The following is a 17937-nucleotide window of genomic DNA, read 5'->3' as shown; positions in this document are numbered from 1 at the left end:
CAGTGGCCTAAGCAACCAGGGTTTATTTACTCACATGACAGTCTAGAAGTAGACAGCTCTGGCATTGGCTCCACAGTTCAATATCATCAAAGCCAGTATTCGACAACCCTATTGAACTTCCTCTCTTGGTTGTGAAAAGACTGCTAATGCATTTAAGTCAGAAAGAAATGGGAACGGCTGTTGCACCCAATACGTCTGTCCCTTTTATCAGTAAAGTACAAGACTTCCCAGAAGATACTCTGTATGTAAACCCTTGCCTATTGGTATCTGGGAATAACCAGCACTGGCTCATAGGCCCACCAGAGCTGTAAGAAACACTGAGAAAGCAGGAAAACAGCATTTCCTGATTGGATTAGCCAGTAATGGAGGTCACCTAGGGATAAGCACACCAGCCTCATGAAGGAGGGGTAGATATTGTGTAAACAACTAACAGTGTCTCCCAATTATAGTACGGCTTAGGCCCCAAGGGTGTCCTCTATGATAGTTTTCCAGGATATCACGAACAAGTGTGTGTTCTTTGTATCCATCCCTTGGTTTGAGAACTATTTATTGACTACCTATGGGATGTCAGGCATTAGGCCAGATGTCAGGAGGGGGCATAAGATGGGGCTGGACATGCTGGCCCAGAATATGGAGTGTCTGTATAAAAGCATGAATGAAAGTTTTTGTGAAATAATAAAAAGATCTGTGCCAAATAAGCCATGGATTTGCATGTCCACTTAAGCATCTCAGTACATTTAACCTGCAAGTATTTTCTGAGTGTCCTGGCTTACTATGACATTTTACTGTATATCTGTAAACACATTTCTGCTGCATGATTATTTTGATTGTTTTAAAATCTCCTAGTAGATAAAAATCTCAGTGACTCCATGTGTAAGAAATGTGCTAGAGCTTTTGTTATTTTTCTATGTCATTCTACTGGGGTGGTAGAAAGGGTATCCATGAATTTGCAGTTCTCCAGGGCTGGTGCCTAAGTTGAGGGAGAGGGGAGACACCTTTCAAAGGAAAGGAACAGTTTGACCAATGGGGCATCTGAACACATCAGCAATAATTAAGATCAGATCCCATCAACCACCTGTTTGTCAAAAACACATCCTTCATTCTCAGCTTCATGGTCCCTTCTGGGATGATGCATGCCTTGCTCTGCTTTTCTAGCTAAGGAAATCATTCTGCAGTTACATTTCACAGTGCGGTGCAGGTGATTCTGTGAGGATGCAAGGGCCCCTCACTGTGGTCACTTCTACTCTGAAGTCCTGCTACTTCTACAGGCTCTAGTAGGAGAACAGGGTTCAGCCCCAACCATGTTATTGAATCCTTCAGCTCCAAACTGAGGGCTGTGTTGCTTCTTGGGACTCAGGCAGGACGGTGGGACATAGGGCCACTTCTTCTATGAACCCACTTATTTTTGTGTTCTCAAGCCTTCCCTATCTCTTTTTCTCCCCTGGAAACTTTCAACCAGTTATTTGAGTATATTTTATTATATTTATATTATTTGAGTATACATATATATATATATACACACACACATATATATACACACACATATATACTATATATAGTATATTATATTTATAATATATATTAATATTAAATATATTAATAAATATATACTATATATTATATGTTTTATATATAATGTGTTAGGTTATATATACATTATATATTATATATAGTTATATATTTTGTCCTCAAGCATTTTCCATCATAAATCATTCAAATTTCTCCAAATAAAAGCCACTTCTAAAGAGAGAGAAGAAACTGTGAAAGTGTGTAGAAATTTATCCAATAAGGAGAAAGACAAGAAGCCTACCTTATCAACCTGTCTCTCTCCTCCCCATGAGACCTATCTCATGACCAAAGCAAAGCTGTAGGATTGACCCTCCATTCCACATTAGCTCTACCTGCATGTCTGAGATTTTGCTTCCCCTTGAAATTATCCTTCAGAGGACAGCCTGGATAGTTCAGCAGTTTAGCTCTGCCTTCAGCCCAGGGCATGATCCTGGAGACCCAGAATCGAGTCTCATGTCGGGTTCCCTGCGTGGAGCCTGCTTCTCCCTCTGCCTGTGTCTCTGCCTCTCTCTCTCTCTCTCTCTCTCTCTCTGTGTGTCTCTCATGAATAAATAAAATCTTTAAAAAAAAAAATTATCCTTCAGATTCAGTTGCAAAGTTTATGTGAACATACACAATGGGTTGTGGGTAAGGCACACACTAAGTAAAAGCACACACTAAGCAAAAACAAATGAATCAATTAATTATGCCTTGAAAGATGAAAAGGGGCTGGCAGATTGAAGAGCTGAAGAAAAGCTGCCAGACACACAGATGAAAGAGGATATCCTCAGGCACAGATAATAGTTGGAGTATTTATTTATTTATTTATTTATTTATTTACTTATTTATGAGAGGCAGAGACATAGACAGAGGAAGAAGTAAGCTCCCTGTGGGGAGCCCGATGCAGGACTCGATCCCAGGACCCCAGGATCACGACCTGAGTCAAAGGCAGTTGCTCAACCACTGAGCCACCCAGGTGCCCCTAGTTGGAGTAGTAAAATGCTTACAGTATTAAGAGAATTGCAAGTACAGTAGTCACCCTTACCCATGTGGGATATGTTCCAAGACCCCCAGGAGATGACTGAAATCACAGGTGGTACTGAACTGTGTTGTGCCCAAGATCACGAATCCGAGAAACCACCAAGGAGCCGACACCGATGCAAACACAGGAGGGTTTATTTACAAGCTCAAGCTTGGGTCCAAGTATACCCGACACAGCAGAGCAGGGACTTGGACCCCCAAGGTGGGTTTCAGCTTAGTTTTTAAGGGCTGGTCTAGGGGATCTCCAGAAGGGGTGGAGCAATTCCTCAAGTTCTGTTTACATTTTGATATGGGGCCTTCAAGGGCATTGAGCTCTGTTCTTATTCTAATAGGGGCTTCCTGCCCTTGGCTTGGGCTCTGTTTTTATTGTAATATGGGGCTTTCTAGGACGTTAAGCTGTAAGCTGTTTTCTTCCTGTAACTGAAGTAAGGTAAAGTTCAGCTCTTATTCACCGGGGCCTGGGATGGCTGTACCTGTGCTAACGCTGAACTTAAAGCGGAATGGCCTTAATTTTCTCAGCCTCCACAAACTGTATGTATACTGGGTTTCTTTCCTGTACATACACACCTATGATAGAGCTCAATAACAACTAATATAAAATAGAACAATTATAACAATATACTATGATAGAAGTGTGAATGCAGTCTCTCTCTCTCTCTCTCTCTCTCTCTCTCAAATACCTTGTTAAACTGTTCTCATCTTTCTTCCTCTTGTGAGGATGGAGATGATAAAATGCCCATGTGATGAGATGAAGTGAGGTGAGTGATGCAGGCATTGTGACCTTGTGACCTAGGTTTAGGCCACTACTGATCTTTCAAAGACATGTCAGGAGAATCACCTATTTCCAAACTGCAGTTAGCATGGATAAGCTGAATTCTTGGAGAGCAAAACCACAAATAAGGGGGTCTGCTGTACTGCACCTGCAGTCATGTTCATTAGTTCCATTCTATGATGTCTTTGCAAACACCAAATTAGCAAATACTGAACCATCGTTCCTAGGGGAAAATACAGGGTTAGGTTCCTATAAGCCTCTAGTCACAAGACGTTCATCAATTGGTCAATACTTGACCATCTTTTACCTGTGTTTCTGTTTAATTATAAACACATATATTTTCTTCATAAGGAACTTTTCATAATGCACTTGAGCATTGTGCTTGGGAGCCATTTTAAACAGTGCAATTACCAACAAAATGTACAAAAATATGGAAAACATGGCACCAAATAAACAATAAGAAAGACCCTTATTCACAGAATGACAGCTGAAACAAGAAAGCAGAGTATCACCCTGTTTGACCTCAGCTGGGAATGTGCACTTGGGGAGAAATTTTTCACCACTCCATGCCTGCAAATGCTCACAACAACCACCAAAGTGACCAAAGTGCCCCAAGTATGATTTGGGTTACCAGAATTTCATAGAGTAGGCAAATTTATAAATATGGAATCCATAAATAAGAAGGATTGACTGAAGCTGGAGCAAAGGGTAGGTGTAAGTGTGTAAAGTTGCTTTGGAATATGAGGCCAGAGAAGCCTAAAAAAGAGGTTACCAAGGGTCTTGGTCAAGCTTCCAAACATGCCCCCCTTTCAGGATAGGGTGTATGGAAAAAGCAGATTGGTGGCAAGACCATGAAGTGAGTCATTGACTTCAAGGAAAAAATTCCCTGGTATGGGGAACCTGGACACTGCTGGTGCCTGGTGGGGTAGTATTTTGAGGTTACCCTAAGCAATGCCATTCAAAAATGTTCAGATATTATCAAAATCCTAAGACAGAAAACTAAAAGAAGTACCAAGGTATCTTTATATGGAGCCACCAAAAATTGGCAAGTTTAAAAAAAAAAAAGTGTCAAGTTCTGCTTTTATGAAGGAAATGCTGAACACAGTAACACAAGCAGAGGTAGTAGCAACAGACTTTTGGGGCCACAGTGTTCAACAGTTAATGCTGGGGCAGTAAAACAATAGTTTGCTGCCCAGAATGAGGCCATCACTGACACCTGCTGGAGAACCAGAGATGGACTGTGACCCCACAGTTTCCTGTGGGTGGGGGCTTCAGGAATTTCTGATGCCCTGTGAATATGACCCTGTCCTTGACTGCCCCCTCATCTTCCTAGACTCAAGGGTGGTGAAGCAAGGGGTATCCACTGTAAAACATCATAAATCATTTAGCAACTTCTGTGACTTTTTGGGGAGTTTCCATTTGATACCTGATGTCACAGTAAATACATCTTAAAGTTTTTTAATTCCCAAACTTATCATTCCTGTAAAACAACTGTTGAATGTGGCTATTTTTCTGCAAGATTCACTGTTTTCATTTTGAGCTAAAAAATAAAATACTGATGAAAACCATATCATTTTTGGAAACTGCTTTCCATTTCGAATCTTAGCTATATTATTTTAACAGCTCTAGGTTCCAAATCATTTATCTGTAACATAAAAAGAACTTAGACCCAGTACTGTTTTAGGTCCCTCCATTCCTGGGGCTCTCAGATTCTGCGATTCCTACTCTTTGAGCTTGCAACTTTGGATAAAGTCCTACTACATGTCAACAGACACCCAAACTCTCGAGTCTAAAATTGTCATTGACCAATAAGAACGGATTCTCAGATGAAGTTTCATAGAAGTTAGCTCCACCTTTTTAGTGGCTAAAGGCTATAGAAAAATGTACAGTTGAACCTCAGAAGAGGAAGATATTGAATAATGCCAAACTGCCTGAGGGAATCTGTCTAAATAGGCAGAAAGTGATGACAGCCTACAGCAAAACAAGAAAAAGGGAGGGAAACCCCTTCCCAAAGCATTCACTCAAATAAAATGGGCTTTGGATGCAGGAAACTCAGAACTCCTGAACTGAGTCAGTTTGGCTGCTCAGGGTCCGTCTTAGGAGAACAGTTTCTCCTGGACACAGCACAGACAGCATGAAGCCCAGACTTTGCTTTTGGCTAACCTGGAAGACAAACAGAGGATTACCTCCAGTGCCATTCATTTAAGTGAGAGAAAATGGTAACTAGGGGTGGTAGGGTAGTTAGAGAACTGTATGAAAGATTCAAAATGAATAAGGAGGTTCTTATTATCTATTGTCCCTAAAGAAAGGAACCAACAAAATGATCTTTGTGACTAACCACTTGGCAGCCTCACTGACTTGCCACATCCCAGAGAAGGGGCTGGAGGTAGCCTCTCCTCTGTGGAAGGAGCAAAGATCATAGGCCCCTACCCTATAATTAAAATGCACCTGACACTTCTTTTGAGACTCATGAGGTGGCAGTTAGAGGGATGTCCATTTGAATGAGTTGCTAAGCTATTGGCAAACTGAAAGAGGGACCAGCCAGGGAAGTAGAGACACAAAGTCTGCCGCTGGGTCATGTGGCCTGCACGGGATGGAGGGCAAGGCATAGCTTGTAGCCCCAAGTCTGTCCCCTAAAGTAAGGGTCTGACTGATGCAAGGGTCTGAAGTTTAGACATGCTGTGGGGATTTCCTTTGGACCTATCAGCAGGATTTGCCAAATCACATTACGGCTAATTCCAGGAGTGATTCAGATTCTTCTGTTGTTTTATATTGAATAAAGCACTGTAAATAAGGTAGTATATTGATAGGTATTCAAAAAAAAATAAAAAATAAAAAATAAATAAAATGCACCTGACAGGTGAATCTATGCAAACAAAGGAGGAATTACAAATGTTACAGCAACAAAAGACAAACAAGTGACAGAAAGAGTGTCCAATACAGAATAGAAGACATAGCCTGGTTTAGATAAATGGGTCTTATATTCCTGCAGCTGGATTTGCAAAAGGACTTTAATGTGTATGTTCTTTTTTTTTTTTTAATGTGTATGTTCTAAGTGAAAACTTGGAAATCAGCCTGACAGAAATCCTGGTGACACAACCACATCCCTAAGACTATACCATTCTGAAGTTTGGAGGAAATTAGTGAATTGAATCATATAATAAAGCACTTCGAGTCCTTTTTTTATGTGGACTTAACAAAAAAAAATCATTTCATGAGCAATTTAAAATAAGCCTTTATAAAAAGTCCCTGAAATTTTATACAAATCATTATAGTAAGCACATGTATGTGCTCCGCCCCCCCCCCATAGTGAGATTTCATAGCTTTCAACAGATTCTATCAATAGAGTTTGACCAAAAATGAGTGACAGTCACAGTAGTAGTGGGAGAGGAGCTGTTGAACCACTATGGGCAAAAGATATTATTAAAGGGGTCAGTGTTTTTGGCAGCAGAGCTAACCAAAGAGAGGTAAATCTTGAATGTGGCAAAACTGTTTGGTGGCTATTTGGTTAATTAAAATGTTTTGTTTTTGTTTTTGTTTTAAGTAGGCTCCATGCCAGGCAGGGTTCAAACTCATGACCCTGAGATCAAGCCCTGACCTGAGATCAAGTATCAGACACTTAACTGACTTAGCCACCCTGGGACCCCTATTCAGTTAATTTTATTAACTAGTTACCCAGTGTTGAACTACCAGGGGAATGGAAATTCAGTTAATCCAGATAGGACTACTGCCAGCAAAGGGATTTGGGTGAGAACCATGTCAGACATATCGTTTATGATTTGGGAAGACACGGTTTGTGCAATTTTTTTTTGATGATTTGTGCAAACTTAAAGTGCTGATGAGTAGAATCTAGAAATGTCCCATGGCAGAACAGAAGGAAAGTCCTAACACTGATTTAAATCAATCTTTTCCCTGCAGCCATATAGGATATAAATTAAAACATTTCTTATTCTCAAGACACCTCATAGACAATCAATCAGTGATGATAATGGTAGAGATTGTGCCACTAATGTCATTTATTTAAAGAGTGGGCGGTCGATTATTTTCACCTATTGCAAGTCTCCCCAACCCCAACCAAATCTTACCCACAACAAATACCTCCATCATATAGCCTCCTTGGAGAGTCATGGAATTAAAAAGCATTGATGTGGGAATGGATGTTAAAAGTCATTGACTCCAATGCTCTTATTTTAATCAATGTGGAAAGAGATTCAATGAGCTTTTTCAAAGTTAAAGGCAGAGCTGGACTTCCACAGCACTGGTCCCCTCTCTGCCACTCTCTGACATCCATGATCTTTATAGTTCACTTGGAATCCACCCCCCCACCCCCCCACCCCGCTTTCTGCTTTGTGACACCTTTTCCACCAAGCAGGTATTTGTGTCTTTTGCCTTTATTCGCCTTTCATTTCATCCTGGGTGATTAAGTCTTATTTCAACTTTTAGATTGGATTCCCCGAGGGCTTCCCTCAGAGGCTTCAGTAACCGTGCATTAATTTGATTCATTCCCAGCTCCTGAGGGACACTGCCAAATTCACGGACTATTTGGTTTTTGGGGTTTTTTGAGTTTTTTTTTTTTTTTGGACTATTTGTTTTTATCAAGAACATTCATTCAGACTTTCAGATCTTCGAGTATATTTCTATTAGTATGAATTACTAAGCTGATTGTTTGCCAATAATGTGCACTAGAAATGTAAATATGAAAGCATAATATTTGATTCCAATAAGATCAAACATAGGTAGCATGATTTTGTCTTTAGCAAACAAACTGAAAAGCCTGAAACTTTTTCAAAGCATCTTCCTGGCACTATAAGTAGCCGCTAGAGTTACAAACTGTGTTCATCTCACTTCTGCAGCATGTACATCTCTTCCCCTTTTCCAAGCAAAGCTCCCCCATGTCTTAACTAGAAAGAAATTACAACAGATGTCAAGTGTTACAACCTTTTTAGTTTAATATTGCTTTCTGTTTCCCTCCATTATGAATGTGACTGCTACCTCCTAATGACATGGCTTCCTGGACCAGACACCTAAACAGAGAGGACTCTGGTTCATATGAGCACCATGTCCCGTGTTCCTAGGCACTAAAAGTCTATTACTCAATACCTGGATATTTTAACTAAAAGCTCATTAACATTTAATTCCTTGTTTTTCAACAAATAATTACCATGCAAATTACTTTTATTTTCTTTGAGGAGTTAAAACCAGTATCAGTGGGTAGAAATGACAATAAAATGTTAGCTCAGGAAGGACTTCTCAAAATCCAGAGCTGTCAAAAAATTAAATAGTCATGTTCACGCACAACCAAATTGAGGGATGTTCTGCAAAACCTCCTGTCTGGGCTCTTTAAAAATGTCAATGTGGGAAAACAAAAAAGAAAATAAGCAGAGAAATTATTCTGGAGTAAAGGAAATTACATGAAATAGATTAACTACAGACTACATTAAAGGAAATACAAGACAAAATATTTATCAAATCCTGGTTTGACAAAAAGCAGCTATAGAAAACATTGTTGGGAAAATTGGAGAAATCTGAGTACAGAAATACAGTCCACATTAGACAATAGAAATGAATCAATGCTAGATTTTTCTAATGCTAGTAATGAGTACTTTGGTTGCCTGAGGCTGTGAGATGGAGGGAGGATTAGAACTTCACAGTTTGGCTCCAGAGCCATTTTAAGTTTCCTGTCACTAAAGATTGACAAAGACTGTCAATCACCTGATAGTGACTATTAGGTAAGTTTCTAGATATGAATGAGGGTAGAGGTGAAGATCTGAGCTCTTCAAACATGTTAATGCTGTGAAAGACAAAAAAAAAAAAAAAAAAAAAAAAAAGCTGGAAAATTGTTCCAAGTGAAAGAAAAGTAAGAGAACAGATGAGTCCTCAAGCAGGTGACTCAGACAAGTTTATGGCCCTGCAGCAGGGGCTGTTCAAGAGGGAAGAGGTCACTCAGCCTTCAAGGGTCTGCTAGCATAAACTCCTACCCAGAGTGATTCGAATCTTTGTGTCTGAATCACAAGGCAAAAAGCATCGTTCTAAAATCAAGGAAAACTGCTGATTCTAGAAGTAATTCCCTAAACATATAAATCCCTTTCTTTGATTGAAATGACTAATGAGTCCTTCATTTGACCTCAAATACCTCCTTAATTAAGAGCTAACTGGACAGCGTCTGGCATCCCTGCAAAACAATTACAGTCTAAGTCATCTCTCACCCATTTTCAGCACCACTCTCCCCCATTTTTTTTTTAGAGAGAGAGAGAGCACAAGAGCGGGGTGAAGGGCAGAGGAGAGGAAGAGAAGCAGACTCCCCTTGAGCATGGAGCTCACTAATAGGGGGCTCCATCTCACAATCTCAGGAACTTGTGATCACAACCTGAGCTGAAACCAAGAGTCAGACACTTAACTGACTACACCACCCAGATGCCCCTAAAAATATTTTAAACGCAAGTAAGAACAGACATCAAAGGAAAAATTGAAAGAGCAACATCATCAGTATTTTTTTACTTGATTTTGAAATACTAGTAAGCAAACTCTCTCCATTTAAGCCTCCAATCCCTAATTTACATACTAAGTCAACAGACTTGCTCAAAGATAAGGATTTGTTTTAATTGCCTCAAATCTCAGCCACAAGACTGTAGTCTGGAAGCATTCTGGCCTGCTTCCCATGTAATCTATCCATTAGCTTAATTCACAGCCCTTCAACCCAAGCCACAATCCTCTGCAACTGGGCCTTAAGTTGATATGAGTTTACTGAAGTTTGCCAGTTAGTTATTTGCACGCTAAACTCACAGTGTTCCCAGACTTTCCCCTCAGCCCCACCTTTCTCCTCTCCTTTCTGGGTTTCCAGACTCTGAATTCAACTCACCTAGCGAGGAAAAGCCCTGCTATCAGCTACCAGTTGTAGTGACCACTTCTGAAAAAATATGGAGAAAGAAGGTATCAGAGGCATCAACAATATGTATTAAGGAAACTATGTGCCAAACATTAGGTCATGTACTTTTTTAGATATTATCTCATTTAATCTCTCAGTGGAGAATTCAAAGGAATGGAAAAAACATTCTGTTAGGAAAGGGCAATAAACTTAGTGCTATAAAACCTGGAAAAGAAGATGGTCTCTCATTTCAAGAGGGAAGGACTTCATGACTCCCAAAGAAGGTAATATCCGAAACTCCCTGTCCACACCATCTAAAACACTCAGTTCTTAACCATGAGCAGCTTTGCTGCTTCTCCTGTATTGTCTCCCTGTTGTTTGTCATCCACATATGGTATCTTTCCATTTTACTTATACTTGTGGGTTGTCTCCAGGCTCTCTTATAACTCTGACGACAGGAGGGAGCTCTTTCCATACACTAAGTTGAAGTTGTGTTCTCAATAGCTATTTGATCAAAACTTAAAAAATTGCAGTCAGAGAAGTTGAGAGGAGACTTTGGTGAAGAAGGTGAGAAGAGCAGTCCTGAAGGAGCACCCCACATGATTACCTCAGCAACAGTTGCTTAATTGGAGCACTGTACTCGACTTGATTAGGCTCTTCAGTATATTCCGGGAGGCTGTTGTAGCATCTTTCCTCGCTACAAGGCTAAATGACTTTTCATGACTTAATTTAATACATGTTCTTCAACTCAGGAGCTGCTTTTGTGCAGCCCTGAGTCCAAATACAACTCATGAATTCCACCAGGAACTAGGCCTGCTTTTAGAAAGGCTGTGGGGGAGGCGGGGCAAGCTGGAGGAGGAGTAGGGTCCCCAAGTCACCTGGCCCCACAGACTTAACCTAGATAACTTTCAAATCATCCTGAAAACCTACAAATTCGGCCTGAGATTTAAAGAGAGAACAGCTGGAATGCTGCAGTGAGAAGAGTTCGCGCTTCTATCAAGGTAGGAAGACGGGGAAAAAAACATAATAAAGAAATTTAAAAAGCATCCAAGGGGGAGGAGGCCGCGAGGAGCTGGGCTAAGGCCAGGGCGAGAGCCCCAGGACAGGGAAAGCCCAGGCCCGGAGGAGCAGGAGCTGCACCAACCTTCCCGGAGGGAAAGCCGCTCGCAGGACCCCAGGAGGGCGGGGATGCCCTCGGGCTCCCAGGGGCACTAACAGGACCTGCGCCCCGGGGGGGAGCGCCACACCCGGCTGAGCTCCCTACAGGGCTGCAGCGCGCACGGCTGGACCTGGGAGCAGCTCGGAGGCGGCTCGGGCGGAGGGGGCTGCGCGGCCCTGGGAGCGCGATTCTAGCCGCTCGAGCCCAGGGCGCCGGGGACACAGCCCAGGATCCCGCGCCCCCCGCGGGACAGGCGGAGGCCGGGAGGACACAGCACAGCAGGGACACTCCTGCCCCCAGGCGACCCCGAGCTGTGCAGATCAGTGGCCCCTGCCCCCGGAGCATACAGGCCCCTGCGGACTGGGAGCTGCGGTAGTTACTGGGAGAGCTGACCCCAGGGCTGGGGAGCTGGCCGCCCCCAATGCTATTGTTCCTCCTGGTGTCACCTTGCGCCTGAGATCGAGCAGGGGCCTCGCAGGATAAACAGCTCCCACTGAGCCGTGCACCTAGCAGGGGCCTGGGCAGCAGGTGCACACACCTGAGAATCAGCACAGCAGCCCCTCCCCCAGAAGACCACCTAGAAGGACAGGGGAAAAGCAAGTTATTGACCAAGCAGCACTGGAAAGTTCCTAGAAGGACAGGGGAAAAGCAAGTTATTGACCAAGCAGCACTGGAAAGTTCCAGGGGAAGTTGAGGGATTTACAGTATATAGAATCAGAGGATACTCCCCCTTGTTTTTTGTTTTCTGTTTGTGTCCCCCCCCCCCTTTTTTTTCTCTCTCTCTTTTTCTCCTTTTTCCAGTATAACTTGTTTTTGGCCACTCTGCACTGAGCAAAATGGCTAGAAGGAAAAACTCACCTCAAAAGAAAGGATCAGAAACAGTGCTCTCTCCCACAGAGTTACAAAATTTGGATTACAATTCAATGTCAGAAAGCCAATTCAGAAGCACTATTATAAAGCTACTCGTGGCTCTAGAAAAAAGCATAAAGGATTCAAGAGACTTCATGACTGCAGAATTTAGATCTAATCAGGCCAAAACTAAAAATCAATTAAATGAGATGCAATCCAAACTGGAGGTCCTAACAAGGGTTAATGAGGTAGAAGAACGAGTGAGTGACATAGAAGAGAAGTTGATGGCAAGGAAGGAAACTGAGGAAAAAAGAGAAAAACAATTAAAAGATCATGAGGATAGGTTAAGGGAAATAAATGACAACCTCAGAAGGAAAAATCTATGTTTAATCGCGGTTCCCAAGGGCGCCAAAAGGGACAGAGATCCAGAATGTGTATTTGAATAAATCATAGCTGAGAACTTCCCTAACTTGGGAAGGGAAACAAGCATTCAGATCCAGTAGATCCTGAGATTCCCCCCTAAAATCAATAAAAACCGTTCAACACCTCGACATTTAATAGTGAAACTTGCAAATTCCAAAGATAAAGAGAAGATCCTTAAAGCAGCAAGAGACAAGAAATCCCTAACTTTTATGGAGAGAAGCATTAGGATAATAGCAGACCTCTCCACAGAGACCTGGCAGGCCAGAAAGGGCTGGCAGGATATATACAGGGTCCTAAATGAGAAGAACATGCAGCCAAGAATACTTTATCCAGCAAGGCTCTCAATCAGAATAGAAGGAGACATAAAGAGCTTCCAAGATAGGCAGAAACTGAAAGAATATGTGACCACCAAACCAGCTCTGCAAGAAATATTAAGGGGGACTCTGTAAAGGAAAGAGGAAGTCCAAGGAAACAATCCACAAAAACAGGGCCTGAATAGGAATCATGATGACACTAAATTCATATCTTTCAATAGTAACTCTGAACGTGAATAGTCTTAATGACCCCATCAAAAGGCGCAGGGTTTCAGACTGGATATAAAAGCAAGACCCATCTATTTGCTGTCTACAAGAGACATATTGTAGACATAAGGACAGTTACAGCCTGAAAATAAAAGGTTGGAGAACCATTTACCATTCAAATGGTCCTCAAAAGAAAGCAGGGGTAGCCATCCTTATTTCAGATAAATTAAAGTTTATCCCAAAGACTGTAGCAAGAGAAGAGGGACACTATATCATACTTAAAGGATCTATCCAACAAGATAACCTAACAATCATGAATATTTATGCCCCGACTGTGGGAGCTGCCAAGTATATCAATCAATTAATAACCAAAGTTAAGACATACTTAGATAATAATACACTTATACTTGGTGACTTGAACACAGAGCTTTCTACAATTGACAGATATTCTAAGCACAACATCACCAAAGAAACAAGAGCTTTAAATGATACACTGGACCAGATGGATTTCACAGATACATACAGAACCTTGCATCTGAATGCAATTGAATACACGTTCTTCTCAAGTGCACATGGAACTTTCTCCAGAATAGACCACATACTGGGTCACAAATCAGATCTTAAACGATACCAAAAGATTAGGATTGTACCCTGCATATTTTCAGACCATAATGCTTTGAAATTAGAACTAAATCACAAGAAGTTTGGAAGGATTTCAAACACGTGGAGGTTAAGGACCATCCTGCTAAAAGATGAAAGGGTCAACCAGGAAATTAGAGAAGAATTAAAAAGATTCATGGAAACTAATGAGAAAGAAGATACAACCGTTCAAAATCTTTGGGATACAGCAAAAGCAGTCCTGAGGGGGAAATACATTGCAATAAAAGCATCCATCCAAAAACTGGAAAGAACTCAAATACAAAGCTAACCTTGCACCTAAAGAAGCTGGAGAAAAAACAGCAAATAGATCCTACACCCAGCAGAAGAAGTTAATAAAGATTCAAGCAGAACTCAATGAAATAGAGACCAGAAGAACTGTGGAACAGATTAACAAAACCAGGAGTTGGTTCTTTGAAAGAATTAATAAGATAGATAAACCATTAGCCAGCCTTCTTAAAAAGAAGAGAGAAATGACTCAAATTAATAAAATCATGAATGAGAAAGGAGAGATGACAACCAATACCAAGGAAATACAAATGATCTTAAAAACTTATTATGAACAGCTTTACACCAATAAATTAAGCAATCTAGAAGAAATGGACGCATTCCTGGAAAACCACAAACTACCAAAACGGGAACAGGAAAAAATAGAAAACCTGAACAGGCCAATAACCAGGGAGGAAATTGAAGCAGTCATCAAAAACCTCCCAAGACACAAAAGTCAAGGACCAGATGGCTTCCCAGGGGAATTCTATCAAATGTTTAAAGAAGAAACCATACCTATTCTACTAAAGCTGTTCAGAAAGATAGAGATGGAATACTTCCAAACTCGTTCTATGAGGCCAGCATCACCTTAATTCCAAAACCAGACAAAGACCCCACCAAAAAGGGGATACACTTTTATCCTTTTATTCCTCTATTGGAATTATAGACCAATATCCCTGATGAACATGGGTGCAAAAATTCTCAACAAGATACTAGCCAGTAGGATCCAACAATACATTAAGATTATTCACCATGACCAAGTGGGATTTATCCCCGGGATGCAAGGCTGGTTCAACACTCATAAAGCAATCAATGTGATTGATCATATCAGCAAAAGAAAAAACAAGAACCATATGATCCTCTCCATAGATGCAGAGAAAGCATTTGACAAAATACAGCATCCATTCCTGACCAAAACTCTTCAGAGTGTAGGGATAGAGGGAACATTCCTCAGCATCTTAAAAGCCATCTACGAAAAGCCCACAGCAAATATCATTCTCAATGGTGAAACACTGGAAGCCTTTCCCCTAAGATCAGGAACAAGACAGGGATGTCCACTCTCACCACTGCTATTCAACATAGTTCTGGAAGTCCTCGCCTCAGCAATCAGGCAACAAAAAGACATAAAAGGCATTCAAATTGGCAAAGAAGAAGTCAAACTCTCTCTCTTCGCCGATGGCATGATGCTCTACATAGAAAACCCAAAAACTCCACCCCAAGATTGCTAGAACTCATACAGCAATTCGGCAGTGTGGCAGAATACAAAATCAATGCCCAGAAGTCAGTGGCATTTCTATACACTAACAATGAGACTGAAGAAAGAGAAATTAAGGAGTCAATCCCATTTACAATTGCACCCAAAAGCATAAGATACCTAGGAATATACCTAACCAAAGAGGTAAAGGTATACCCTAAAGGTATACCCTAAAGACTATAGAACACTTCTGAAAGAAATTGAGGAAGACACAAAGAGATGGAAAAATATTCCATGCTCATGGATTGGAAGAATTAATATTGTGAAAATGTCAATGTTACCCAGGGCAATTTACACATTTAATGCAATCCCTATCAAAATACCATGGACTTTCTTCAGAGAGTTGGAACAAATCATCTTAAGATTTCTGTGGAATCAGAAAAGACCCCAAATAGCCAGGGGAATATTAAAAAAGAAAACCATAGCTGGGGGCATCACAATGCCAGATTTCAGGTTGTACTACAAAGCTGTGGTCATCAAGACAGTGTGGTACTGGTGCAAAAACAGACACATAGATCAATGGAACAGAATAGAGAACCCAGAAGTGGACCCTCAACTTTATGGTCAACTAATATTAGACAAAGCAAGAAAGACTATCAACTGGAAAAAAGACAGTCTCTTCAATAAATGGTGCTGGGAAAATTGGACATCCGCATGCAGGAGAATGAAACTAGACCATTCTCTTACACCATACACAAAGATAAACTCAAAATGGATGAAAGATCTAAATGTGAGACAAGATCCCATCAAAATCCTAGAGGAGAACACAGGCAACACCATTTTTGAACTTGGCCACAGTAACTTCTTGCAAGATACATCCATGAAGGCAAGAGAAACAAAAGCAAAAATGAATTATTGACACTTCATCAAGATAAGAAGCTTCTGCACAGCAAAAGAAACAGTCAACAAAACTAAAAGACAACCTACAGAATGGGAGAAGATATTCATAAATGACCTATCAGATAAAGGGCTAGTATCCAAGATCTATAAAGAACTTATTAAACTCAACAGCAAAGAAACAAATAATCCAGTCATGGAATGGGCAAAAGACATGAACAGAAATTTCACTGAGGAAGACATAGACATGGCCAAAAAGCACATGAGAAAATGCTCCGCATCACTGGCCGTCAGGGAAATACAAATCAAAACCACAATGAGATACCAACTCACACCAGTGAGAATGGGGAAAATTAGCAAGACAGGAAACAATAAATGTTGGAGAGGATGTGGAGAAAGACCCTCCTGCACTGTTGGTGGGAATGTGAACTGGTACAGCCACTCTGGAAAACTGTGTGGAGGTTCCTCAAAGGGTTAAAAATAGATCTGCCCTATGACCCAGCAATTGCACTGCTGGTGATTTACCCCAAAGATACAGATGCAGAGAAACGGCAGGACACCTGCACCCCGATATTTATAGCAGCAATGTCCACAATAGCCAAACTGTGGAAGGAGCCTCGGTGTCCATCAAAAGATGAATGGATAAAGAAGATGTGGTTTATGTATACAATGGAATATTACTCAGCCATTAGAAACAACAAATGCCCACCATTTGCTTCAACGTGGATGGAACTGGAGGGTATTTGCTGAGTGAAGTAAGTCAATCAGAGAAGGACAAACATTATATGGTCTCATTCATTTGGGGAATATAAAAAATAGTGAAAGGGAATAAAGGGGAAAGGAGAGAAAATGAATCAGAAATATCAGAGAGGGAGACAGAACATGAGAGACTCCTAACTCTGGGAAATGAACTAGGGGTGGTGGAAAGGGAGGTGGGCGGGGGTGGGGGTGACTGGGTAACTGGCACTGAGGGGGGGACTTGATGGGATGAGCACTGGGTGTTATGCTATATGTTGGCAAATTGAACTCCAATAAAAAAATTTTTAGAAAAGGAGAGGAGGAAGTAACTGGGGGATGGAGAATGAGTATATGAAAGGAACAAGACTTACATTTCAGGGAAAGTATGAACAAAAGTCTTGTGGCCCTTCATCAAGATGGAAGTAGACTAGGGATCCCTGGGTGGCGCAGCAGTTTGGCGCCTGCCTTTGGCCCAGGGCACGATCCTGGAGACCCTGGATCAAATCCCACGTCAGGCTCCTGGTGCATGGAGCCTGCTTCTCCCTCTGCCTATGTCTCTGCCTCTCTCTCTCTCTCTCTCTCTCTCTCTCTCTGTGACTATCATAAATAAATAAAAATTTAAAAAAAAGATGGAAGTAGACTAGATGCAGAAATCTCCACTTTTATTCAAAATACAACTGAAATATATATATATTGTTCCATGTTAAAGACATAGCTGAGCTCAAAAAAAAAAAAAACAAAAAACAGATATCCTCACATGCCAGAAACGAAGGAGCATATAACCGTAAAGATATGCAGTTTTTAAAACCATGCATTCCTTAGGAAAAACAGAACTACTCAAAGGCTTACGTATTCATGCCTTTGTGAGAAAAGAATTTAAGCCTTAAGCCCCACATACGTCAAGGAGGAGGAATGCACCTTCTGCTTAGCATACTGTTCAAAAATGTGCTGAAAAATTATATACATTGCCTAAAATCTTATTCAGCATGTAGAAGGTTGCAGGAA

The 17937-nt window shown here is 41.2% G+C and overlaps 1 long non-coding RNA gene across 36 annotated transcripts in view; it reads right to left on the bottom strand.

Moving 5' to 3' along the window:
* The window catches only part of LOC121472214, a 322481-nt gene that overhangs the window by 248008 nt on the left and 56536 nt on the right, over nt 1-17937 (bottom strand). The window contains exon 4 of one of the 36 annotated variants that reach the window (XR_005982844.1): nt 10221-10268. The exons of the other annotated variants lie outside the window; for them this stretch is intronic. This is a non-coding gene — a long non-coding RNA (uncharacterized LOC121472214). The remainder of the gene's footprint in view (nt 1-10220; nt 10269-17937) is intronic. 36 annotated transcript variants of the gene reach the window in all.

This window comes from Vulpes lagopus, chromosome 1 (genome assembly GCF_018345385.1).
Source record: "Vulpes lagopus strain Blue_001 chromosome 1, ASM1834538v1, whole genome shotgun sequence".
NCBI lineage: Eukaryota > Metazoa > Chordata > Mammalia > Carnivora > Canidae > Vulpes > Vulpes lagopus.
This window is presented reverse-complemented; position numbering and strand designations above follow the sequence as displayed.